Here is a 12,219-nt window from a genome sequence, read left to right as displayed (position 1 = left end):
CTCTCGAAGGCCTGCACGGGCCCGGACTCACAGCGGACTCACAGCAGACTCTCCATGCCCAGCTAGCTCTCGCCTCATTGCGGCCTCCCGAGTCCAAAGCTCCTGCCTCTCGGCCGCTTCGGCAGGCCCAGCTCCCGCCTGCCAGTGGCCTCTTTAGGCCCAGCTCATTCCTCACAACGGCCTTCCCAGGCCCCGTTTTTCCCTTCCGGCAGCCTCTTGGCCTCTAATTTGTTTATCTTTTGTGTATAAATCCCAAAATATTGAATTTTGGAATATTTCCACCATTATGTAAATATTTTGGTAGGTGATTTATTTGGGGTGAGTTTCTGCACCAAGCCCGAATTTTTTATTTTATTTTACTTATTATTTGGTGTTAAACAGGTTTAATGACGGTCATGGCAACTTTTTGGCACAATGAAAAATATCGCCCATGATCAACTTGTTCTGTTCTGGGGAAGGGGGCAAAGGCAGGGTGAATCACTTTCTTAAAAAGTATAGCTCAAGTTGGGAGTGCAGAGGGAATGGGGAGAAAACCCTCCCGCTGCCTGTGTCGAAGTGCAGGAGCCCCCACCCCCATACTCACCTGAGTCCAGCCCCTCTGGGGAAAGAAGGGGTGCATGAACTCCCCCTAGTCCACAGGCACCTCCCTGTGGCCCAAGGCCCTCTTCACACTCCATCTTGTAGCCCCTACAGGAGCTATTTTCCGAAAAGTGAAAAGCTCTGAAGGTCCCACTATTCATGGTATGTACACCTCCCTCACCAGGGGCTGCAAAGTGGCCTGGAGCTCCATACTGAGTAGAAGTCTTTGGGCTAGAGTCAGCATCTGGCTGACGGTCCGGATATCCTGGTTGGAGTGACCCTGGTGCTCCCTGCCAGGGCCTGGTGCCGCTTGCTGAAGATCATGACCGCCACTCATGGGCCACCGGATGTGGTCCTTGTCCCATTTGTCGGGGCTGCGTCCATCCTTCTCAGAAGATGAGTCCTGTTCCTTGCGCAGGGCACTGAGGGACTGGGCCTGACATCATCTGAGTGGTAGAGGCAACTGGGTGTCAGGAGACATGATGGAGAGGAAAGCATCATCATGGTCATTCTGTGTCTCACTGTTCAGCAGGGACTCCCCTGAGGGGCCCAGGGCTCCTCCTCCATGGTGGGAGGTGAGCTTTTACCAGCTTCCACCACCCCCATAGTGTGTGGGGTTGCGGTCCCTGGGCTTTCAAGGCAGGTGGCTCCAGGGGGCCGCCCAGGGTCAACACTCCCTGTCCCACCTGGTGGACGCTCATGAGCAACAGCTGCCAACTTGGCAGGTTGTTTTCTTTGGTTGGAGGCCACTGAGTGACTGGCAGGTTGCTGGGCCTCATGTGGCTGCAGGGAGGGGTGAGGAAGGGGATGGAGTACCAGGGGAACACGGCCGCAGAGTGACCTTCCGCATTCCTCCACACGAACATGCTGACGCCATGGGAGGCCTCACTGAACGCAGGCCTGGGGGCCGAGTACTTGGTCCGGGCAGTGGGTTCCTGGCAGGGGCTCACACCTCCTCACCCCCTCCTCAGCCAAGGTGGCTTGGGCCCAGAGAAGGGGAGGTTGGAGAGGAGCAGAAGGTCAGGCCTCAAGTTTTGTTTTTTTTGTTTGTTTTGTTTTTTGTTTTTGAAATGTAGTTTGACTCTTGTCACCCAGGCTGGAGTGCAGTGGCACGATCTCAGTGGCCTTCATACCTGGCTAATTTTTTGTATTTTTACTGAAGGTGGGGTTTTGCCATGTTGGCCAGGCTGGTCTTGACCTCCCGACCTCAGGTGATCCACTCACCTCAGCCTCCCAAAATGGGATTACAGGCATGAGCCACCGCTCCCAACTTCATTCATTTTTACTTGAAAAACTCCATTAAGCATTTTTTGAAGGTAGACCTAGTGGTCCTGAATGCCCTCAGCTTTGTTTGTCGAGGAAACACGTTATTTCTTTTTTCTTTCTGAAGGACAGCTTTGTCAGACATAGTATTAGTTGCTGGCAGTTTTTTTCTTTCAGCACTTTGAATGTATTATTCGATTCTGTCCTGACCTGCAAAGTTTCTTTAACTTTTGACTATTTGATTATATTGTGACTTGGTGAGTATCTATTTGGTTTGAACCTCTTTAGGAATCTTTAAGCTTCATGGATTTAGATGTGTAAATCTTTCCCATGATTTAGGCAGTTTTCAGCCATTCTTTAAATAAGCTTTCTTCTCCTTTCTCTACTTTCCTTCCCAAACTCCCATAACCTGACAATGGTTTGCCTAATGGTGTCTTGTTGGCTTTCTTTTCTCTGTCTCTTTTTTTTCTTTCTTTTTTTTTTTTTTGAGACAGAGTCATGCTCTGTCACCCAGGCTGGAGTGTAATGTGTGGTCTCGGCTCACATTGCACTCCAACCTCCGCCTCCTGGATTCAAGCGATTCTCCTGCCTCAGCCTCCCAAGTAGCTGGGACTACAGGTGTGTGCCACCACACCCGGCTAATTTTTGTATTTTTAGTAAGATGGGGCTTTGTCATGTTGGACAGGCTGGTCTTGAACTCCTGACCTCTTAATCTGCCTGCCTCGGCCTCCCAAAGTGTTGGGATTACAGGCTTGAGTCACCACACCCAGCCTTCTTTTCTCTTTTTTATTCTTTTTTTCTTTGTCCTCTGACTGGATAATTTCAGAAGATCTATATTCAAGTTTACAGATTCTCTCTCCTGTTGAAGTTTACTATTGTGCTATATCACCCAGTCTGGTCTTGAACTCCTGGGCTCAAGAGATCCTCCCACCTTGGCCTCCCAAAGTGCTGAGTTTACAAGCATGAGCCACTGCATCCAGTCAGTCCCAGCACTTTGGGAAGCTGAGGTGGGAGGATCACTTGAGCTTAGGAGTTTGAGACCAGCCTGGGCAATGTACTGAGAACTTGTCTCTATATTTAAAAAAAAAAAAAAGTCTTTGGGAGGCCAAAGCGGGAGGATCACCTGAGGTCAGGAGTTCGAGACCAGCCTGGCCAACATGGCAAAACCCCATCTCTACTAAAAATACAAAAATTAGCCAGGTGTGGTGGCACACGCCTGTAGTGGTGGTGCATGCCTGTAGTCCCAGCTACTCAAGAGGCTGAGGCAGGAGAATCACTTGAACTGGGAGATGGAGGTTGCAGTGAGCTGAGATCGCACCAGTGCACTCCAGCCTGGGCAACAGAGTGAGACTCCATCTTATAAAAGGAAAAAAGAAGAAAAGAAAAATTCCATATCTGAGTGTTTACTCCTGAGTTTTTGAGATTGTTATTAAGATTGTGCTCTACTGTGATGATTTGGGTTTGTTTGATAATCAGAAAAAAGCATATTCTTTTGGGTGTTCAGCCACACTGCTTTGGTGTCACAACTGCACATTGGTTTCACAGCTGCAGGACAAATTCGAGCATCCTAAAATGATTCAACAGGAGGAGATAAGGAAGCTCGAGGAAGAGAAAAACAACTGGAAGGAGAAATCATAGATTTTTATAAAACGAAAGCTGCCTCTGAAGCACTGCAGGCTCAGCTGAGCACTGATACAAAGAAAGACAAACATCGTAAGAAGCAATAGTTTCTCCTACTATTCTGAGAGCCTTATCATTCTACATCCCATCTTCCTGTGAGATTGTCTTTGTAGCATTTAACTCTAATTGCAGTTCTCTTTTTAAAAATTGGCTTGCTTATTGTATATTTTCCCCAACTAAAGCGTGAACTCCTAGCAGGTCGTGGTGGCTCATGCCTGTAATCTCAGCACTGTGGGAGGCTGAGGTGGGTCGACTACCTGAGGTCAGGAGTTCGAGACCTATCTAGATAGGCATGTGAAATTATCTAGGAAATCAAAGGATTGCAGATGGAATCAGAACCACGTTGCTACAGTTTCATTCTGGCTTCAGCCTTGAGTACAGTATGGAGTGAATGGAGACTACTAAGCTCTCAGCCATCTGCTGCGTTCTGGTAGTGCTCTACAATCATGTGTCTCTACTACTTCTTTGCAATGTAAATACTAGTGTAAAACTACTCAGCCACAAGCTCTGAGAGAGATCGAGAGATGTCCTTCTCTTAATAGAGATAAGTCATTTGGTGGAATAACTCTTCGAGTCAACCAGTGTAAGTAACAGAGACACCAAAAACCAGCCATTAGTTTAGTTTGCTTGACCCAGCAATCTACCTCTTAGTATATGCTTTGGTGACACTCATGTACTTATGCACCAGGTGGCAGGTGTGTACTAGAATTAAGATATTCATAGTAGCATTGTTTCAGATAGTAAAAAAGTGTTATCCACAAAAAAATGGATGAATTATCAGTGAAAATTACTGAACTTTGGACACACACACATCCTGCCAACCTTCATCAAAAAAAGTATTATTTCTTATTCTCCATCCTAACCTAGATAAGTGGAAGAGAAGAAAGAATTTTTTAAAAAAAGTCCTGATAGCTGGAAAACTTCCTTCACTGTATCCAAAGTTATGAGAACTCTTTGGGTTGTGTCTCCAAACTGAGATTCAGAAAAGCAATCACAATTAATCAATAAATTATCATTTTCATAGGACATTTCTAAATTTCCAAAGTGAATATAGCCTTTTATTTTTCAATCCAGCTAGCTAGCTAGGTCCATCCATATCCATGCACATCATCTGGTTTAATAGATTTCTCATTATGCTGTATTCATCTGTATATATTCTAATGTTGGAGAATTTTCTCAAATTTAAATATGATTTAGATAAACTTAACAGAGTGTCAGCAGTACTTAGATAAAGCAATTTTTTTTTTTTTGAGAAATGGTCTCTCTGTCACCTAGGCTGAAGTGCAGTGAGGCAGTTATGCCTCACTGCAGCCTCAACCTCCCAGGCTCAAGTAATCCTCCCACCTCAGCCTCCTGAGTAGCTGGGATTACAGGTGTGCACTACCATGCCTGGCTAATTTTTGTATTTTTTTTTTGTAGAAATGGGGTTTCACTGTGTTGCCCAGGCTGGTCTTTCTGGGCTCAAGCAATCCACCCACCTCAGCCTCCCAAAGTACTGGGATTACAGGCATGAGCCACTACATGCAGCCTAGATAAAGCAAATGTTTAAATTGATTTGATACTTGATTTTACTCATAAAAAAAAAACCTGAATGCTAATTGTTAACCAACTATTGTTAAATTTTAAGGGCAGTTGGGTAGCATGGTCTTAGGTTTGATTATAAAGGTTTGTCTTTTTTGGGAGCCTGTGATTTTTTCAATACAAAGCAGCTTTTAAAACATCTTGTGAGAACGGTATTTAGGAGGAGAACAAAAAAGGGAATTCTGAATTGTAATGACAGATGTAAACATGTCTTTCATTAGGGTTCACTTTGGTTTTCTTTTTCTTTAGTGGTTTTTGGCAAATTTGTCATATCAAGAAGCACTTTCAGACACACAAGTTGCTATAGTTAATATTTTATCTTCAACTTCCGGTAAGAAATTTGTCTTTAAAAATCTGCATTATAAATCAGTGTATGTATTTCTGGTATATATATGTGTACATGTACAACATTTTAATCTTGTTATAGCTTCTTACATTAGTTCTAATATACATTAGTCTATTATAACTGCCTTTTAATCTGTATACAGTCAGGTGCTGCATATGATGTTTCAGTCTACAACAGACTGCATATACGATGGTGGTCCCATAAGATTATAATACTGTATTTTTACTGTACCTTTTCTATGTTTAAATATGTTTGGATACACAAATACTTACCATTGTGTTACAGTTGCCTACAGTATTCAATACAGTAGCATGCCATACAAGTTGGTAGCCTACAAGCAATAGGCTTATAGCATATAGCCTTGCTGTGTAGTAGGCTATACCATTTAGGTTTGTGTGAGTATGCTCTATGATGGTGGCACAAGGATGACATTGCCTAACGACACACATTTTCTCTGTATTTATCCCTGTTGTTAAGCATGACTGTAGTTTCATGCCTTAGCCTGTGCTATTTATGTTCCTTCAAATACTTTACAATATTTTTTATATAACAACATATTACAGTTTTATAGGCTGGCCTTTTGTATTGTAGTTGCCTTTCCCTTCACACATCCTTTCCAGAGATCTTTTTCTAGACCCTTTGGCTAAAATTTAATTGCTTATTTCAGAACTATAATTTGCCCTATGATAGGTGTTTTATTTTTAAGATTGAATCACCTTTCAAATCTGGAAGACAAAAGTATTTTTAAAGCTATAAAAGTAACTTTAGGGACACAGGCTTGATTATGATGAAGTCAGCTTGTTACTCTGAACAAGATTTAAGTTTCCTATTAGTTTAAAATAAATAGGACTGTACTTGATCTGTACTGTTGAAATAAACATGGTTTAGTTTGGAGGCTATTTTATGCATGAACTTTAAACATTTCAGTCTAGTCATTACTTAACTGCAGTCATTTTCTTAGTTAAGAGTGACAAAAATAATTTGAAAGGTAGGTATATAATTTGCTTATTTAAACAATGAAGTTGGTAGTAAAAATGTTGACAGTATTTAAACTCATGTACCATTTTTAAATTCTTTTCTCCTCATAGGACTTTTTACTTTAATCCTTGCTGCAGTATTTCCAAGTAAGAGTGGAGATAGATTTACCCTTTCTAAACTATTAGCTGTAATTTTAAGGTAAGCATATAGTGTGATAGCTAGTTTACTCTGCTTAAAAATACAATATTACAATTTCTGATAGTGGCACCAGGGTAGTTTGTATTGTAAGAGCAAAGAAAGATGTGGATAAAAGAAGGCTTTAAGTGGACATGATGCTACTTAGCCCTGTCACATCCTGCACTAGGTTTCTAAACCTTCCTGGGTAGGGTAACCAGAGGGAAAACCCCAAGGCTGCTTTGGTTCCCATTCATGTGTCTGCAGACTCATCACCTATTGGACTGACGTTCACACTTAATGTGGCAGCTTAATCGTCATAATCTCCCAAGTTTCTATTTCTTTTTCTTAAGGCAATTTCCCCTCTTTGTTTTGATTTTTATTTCTCCTTTTTCTACTTCTCTTAGAAAGCTAACATTCAGTTTTCTCTAATTGTCTAAGCCTCAGGTGATGTTTCAGTTATTTTCTGTATAATTCATTTGGCAGTTTTGCACTACTGCATAATATGAGTGTTGCTGATAACTATACTTAAATATTTTAATTTAACTTTGTGTATGTTTGTCTTGTCTTCCCTACTGGTTTGTAAACCCTTGAAGGCCATAGCCTTGTTTTATATTTGTGTCATCAAAGACCTAGCATAGGGCTTTGCCCATAGACTGTATTGAAAAAAGATGTGTTGGTTTAATAAAACTTATTTTATGAAACAAAATCAGAGAAGGTAGCAGGATGATTTGATGGAGAGTAGTGTTTCTTGGTTATCAAAGCTGAGATTGAATAAGAGCTCTGCTGTTTGCCCTGGGGCAGTTTCCTTAAACTCTGAAAGGGTTTCCTAGTTGAGAAAATGATATCTATTTTACCTTGCAGCCTTGTTTTAAAGTTTAGTGGTAATAGCTATGAAGTGTCTGGTATTGGGCAATCATAGAAGACTGGTAGCTCTTAATATTAAATGTTTTTCTTTTTTAGTTATAAGGGTAAATTAACCACGGTTGCTCCAATGGGCAGCTGGTTGATCCAACTAATTTATCATTTAGACTTTATGGCCACTAGGGATTTATTCTTTTACATGGTTTACTAATGTTTTAAGCCGAGCAAATTTTTGCATTAGGGAAATATGTTTGTATTGGAGAAGTAAATGAGGTTTTATTTAACTTTATTTAAAATATGTGCTAATTTATAACTTTTCTTCGTGGTATCTTAATAAAGACTTGATAAAGAAGGAAATGGATATAAAATATTGAACTTGTAAGTATTTTGACAGAGTACATTACTTCTTCTCATTAAAGTAGGTAGACGAACAGAGGTTGGCAAACTATGTTGGGTCAGCTGCTGGTTTTGTAAATCAGATTGTATTAGAACACAGCCACTCTCATCTATTTGCAAATTGTCTATGGCCATTTTAGCACTACAGAGGCAGAGCTGAATTGCAATACCATGTGGCCCAGAAGCCTAAAATATTTACTATCTGTACCTTTAAAAAAAAGTGTTACTTAGAAATTTTTTGAGTAAGTATATGTTCTTAAGAATTATGTATTAAACATTGTTTAATATTTTGTTTTGAATTGGCATTTTACTAAGAGATTCAATTTCTGAGGCTATAAAAAGAATTTTACATAGCAACAATCTTGAAGGGAATCTAAGCAAAGAAATCTCATTTCATCAATTGAGAGACAAGAGTGTGGCCTCAAGCCAAACAACTTGGAATCCAATCCCATCTCCATCATTACTAGTTTTGAGATCTTGAACAAGTTCCTTACATTTCTGTGCCAATTTTCTCTTCTGTATATTGGGGATAATAATAGGATTTCTCTCATAGGATTATTATGAGGATTAAATGAGTAGAAGTTCTAAAGTGCTTGGAACAATGTCTGATACGCAACAGGAGGTGCTCACTATACTTAGCCATTATCATAATCATCATCATTTAAATGGAAACAAAATCCCTGGTTTCTAATATATTGTGGATACTCAATAAATAATAGCTGAATCTGAATATGAACAGTGATTATTACAGAAAATTGTGATGATTTAATTGAAGGGTTTGCATATTTAATGTAAGGACTACACTTGAGTTCTGATGACTTCTTTCCGTAAGGGAATACATATTTTCTTTCATCTTCCTCTCCCACTGCCACACTGGTCTTTCTCATCAGGGTGAGAGAATTAGGCTAATTTTTTTTTTAATTAGCAATATCTCATCTACTTGAAAACGTGTTACAATTTATAAGATTCATAGAAATAGACAATGTAAAGAGTTCCCTGAGGACAGGAACCACATCTGTATTGTTCACTTCTGTAACCCAGTGCTTTGCCCATATTAGATGCCCAGAAAATAACAGTTGAGTTTATGAATGACCTCTGATATCTCTACATCCTTAATTCAGTCTTATTTTTATCCACTAAAATCATGAGATTAGTGAAATTGTTTAAGCACGTAAGGATAGTTTTACTGTTAATTTAGATTTTACCAATAAGCAAGAGTAGTACCATTGGTGGATTTATATGGGTTTGATATATTTGTATAATCCAAAAGAAAGATTGGAAAGGGATGACAAGTTGGTTAATTCATTCTTAACTGAAAGACAGTGGATAGCATAGCACATAAAAGCACTGGACTCTGGAGTAAAACTGCCTGTATTTCAGTCTCGGCTATGTGATCTTGGTCAAGTTACCTTACCTCTTTATGTATTAGCTTTCACATGTAAAATGGGAATGGCAGTAATAAGACTTCCTTATAAGGTATAATATTGTACATTTTGTGAGGATTAAATGAGTTAATACAAATATAACACTATATTATATTGATATTGTTAGATATTATTATTGAAATTGCTAAATTATTTGATAGTTTTACCCAAAGTTGAGATTAGTCTTGATCACTTATAAATAATTTTTATCTTTATGATTAGCCTTTTCAGAATTCTTTAGCTCATCATTAATGACTGTTATTCTCATAGCATTGGAGGTGTTGTACTGGTAAACCTGTCAGGGTCTGAAAAATCTGCTGGAAGAGGTACAATAGGTAAGTACTTGACTCTGGATTCTCTCTGTTAGAGTAAACAAGAAAGTTACATGTGCGTGCTCATGTGCACAGATGAACGTACGAAGGGTAGGCACTAGCAGGGTGTTTTTTTTTTTTGAACTTTTCCTTTGGAAATAACATAAAAAAATGCGTAAATAGTTTAGTGAATTCTCATAGCCTTCACCCAGATTTTTCAAATGTTAACAACTTACATAAATATTATACAGTTATAAAAATCAGAAATTAACGTTGATTATGATACTGTTATCTATAAAGCCTTTTCAAATTTTGCCATTTTTTCCACTAATGTTCTTTTTCTGATCCAGGATCATTTATTGCATTTAATTGTCGTGTTTCCTTAGTTTCCTTTAAATGCAGAAGTGTTCCTCAGTCTTCTTGTCTTTTATGACCTTGACACTTTTGTAGGGTACCACCTAGTTGGTTTGTAGAATGTTCCTCAATTTGCATTTGTCTGACATTTTCTTTGGTTAAATTGAGGTTGTGCATTTTTGGTAAGAATATAATGGAAGTGATATTGTTTCCTGATCAGTGCATTCTACCAAAAGGCACATGATATTGATTTGTCCTGTTGCTGGTAATGTTAATTTTAAGGTGGTTAAAATTAACCACCCTACTCCAGTGTAAAGTTACTAATATTTCCCACTGTAAGTAATAAGCATCTTGTGGGGGATACTTTGAGGCTATACAAATTTCCTGTTGCTGTCATATCTTCACCCACGAATATTGTCATTTACTCTTGATTCTTGATTCATAGTTACTGCTATGGTGAACACTTAGATTTTGATCCATTGCTTAGACTTAACAAAAACAAAAGTAATCAGAACCTAGCTGGGCTGAGCATGGTGACTCATGCCTGTTATCCCAGTGCTTTGGGAGGCCAAGGTGGGAGGATCGCTTGAGGCCAGGAGTTCAATACCAGCCTGGGCAGCATAGTGAGACCTCATAATAAAAAATAAACCTAGATTAATTATTTCTCTTTGAATACTTCTTTAGATATTTGAGGTTTATTGAATAGAACAATGCTTTCTGAATTATTCCTAGCTACTACCCAGTGAGCTGTGCTTTGAACCTCCTCACCTCCTTCTCACCCAGAGCAGCTTTGTGTATATAAAACAATGTATGTATTTGGTATGTGCATGTGTATGCAAGATTTTGTTGACAGGCTTTTCCTTAGCTTTAAAAAAAGTTTGAAAATAATAAAAAAAAGTAATAAAACATTCGTCTTCTGAATAATTGATTAAAGTATTGAATATGACCACTTGGCAGAACATTATTTAGCTGTTTGGAAAAGTTTAAATGTTTTTGAGAGTTAATAAGGAGAATCAGTATTTATTATTCATGTACTGTGAGATCTGTATTATGTTAGCTATTTCGGAACATTAAAACGTATAAATTATGTGTTTGCAGTTTTCAAGGAGTTCTTGATTTGGAACAATATGAGATTTATAAAATGAAGCTACTAGGGATTAAACTAATACCATACTTGACAATAGTAAGTATTGTCTAAAACAGAAGACAGGACAGAAATACAGCCGATTAGAAAGAGGATGCTTTGTGGAAGAAATGGAACTTTAACAGAGCCTTTAAGATGGGAATGGTAGTGCAATACATATTAAGAATGGTATACGGGGGTAAGGAAGACAATACAAGCAACAGCTTAGTGATGGAAAAAAACATTTGTTAAGTTGGAAAATGCCAGGTGTCAAGATTGTTTATGTAGGGTAAAATAAGAAACATGCATTTCTAAATTAAAAACAAAGTGTTACTTTGGAGTTGTATTATTATAATATGTATAGGTTTTGGTCGGATCATTGAGGTGAATGCTTTTGCATTTATTTGTTAACACATTAAACTCCTTCCTGTACTCCTAGAAGACTTGGATGGGGTAGGCTATACCTTTTCATTATATATCTTTATATCAATATAAAGGTGATTTATATCATTATATATCTTTTCACTTTTGTATATTCTTGCAATATTATCTGACACATTATTGGATTTTAAGCGTATATTGAATGAGCTAATGAGTGATTGCTTTAAATCACGTCCATTTTTACAGGTTCCATTTGGTCTCTTGCTGGAGCCATGCTCTATGCTGTCTATATTGTTATGATTAAGAGAAAAGTAGATAGAGAAGACAAGTTGGATATTCCAATGTTCTTTGGTAAGAATATATGTAACTTGGGAGGCTATTTACTCTAAATGATTAACACAGGGTTTTGCTTTTGTTTTTTGGAGGGAATAGGGAAGCCTTTTTTTTTCTTCCGTATGATTCTTTAAAACCATTTAAAGATTATGAAGGCCAGTCCCAATGTTTTCCTTACTTTATCCTGCATAGTTGTGCACCTATGAGGGAGTGCCCATCTCCTCAGTGTGAGACAGAAAGTAACTCCTAACACTTTTTTCAAATTGATGTCTTCAGACTGCAAGTCAGATATTTATCTCACTGATAGGACAGATTTATGCTCTTATAAGCATGTGAGAGTTTACCTGCTGTATTTTACATTTTGCCATTTTTGAATAGTTAGCAAAGGACTGGGGAGACTGCCCCCGAATTATATGTTTAATGCTGTCGCAG

Source organism: Gorilla gorilla, chromosome 2 (assembly GCF_029281585.2).
Source record: "Gorilla gorilla gorilla isolate KB3781 chromosome 2, NHGRI_mGorGor1-v2.1_pri, whole genome shotgun sequence".
Classification (NCBI taxonomy): Eukaryota; Metazoa; Chordata; class Mammalia; order Primates; family Hominidae; genus Gorilla; species Gorilla gorilla.
Note: the sequence above shows the minus strand (reverse complement) of the source record.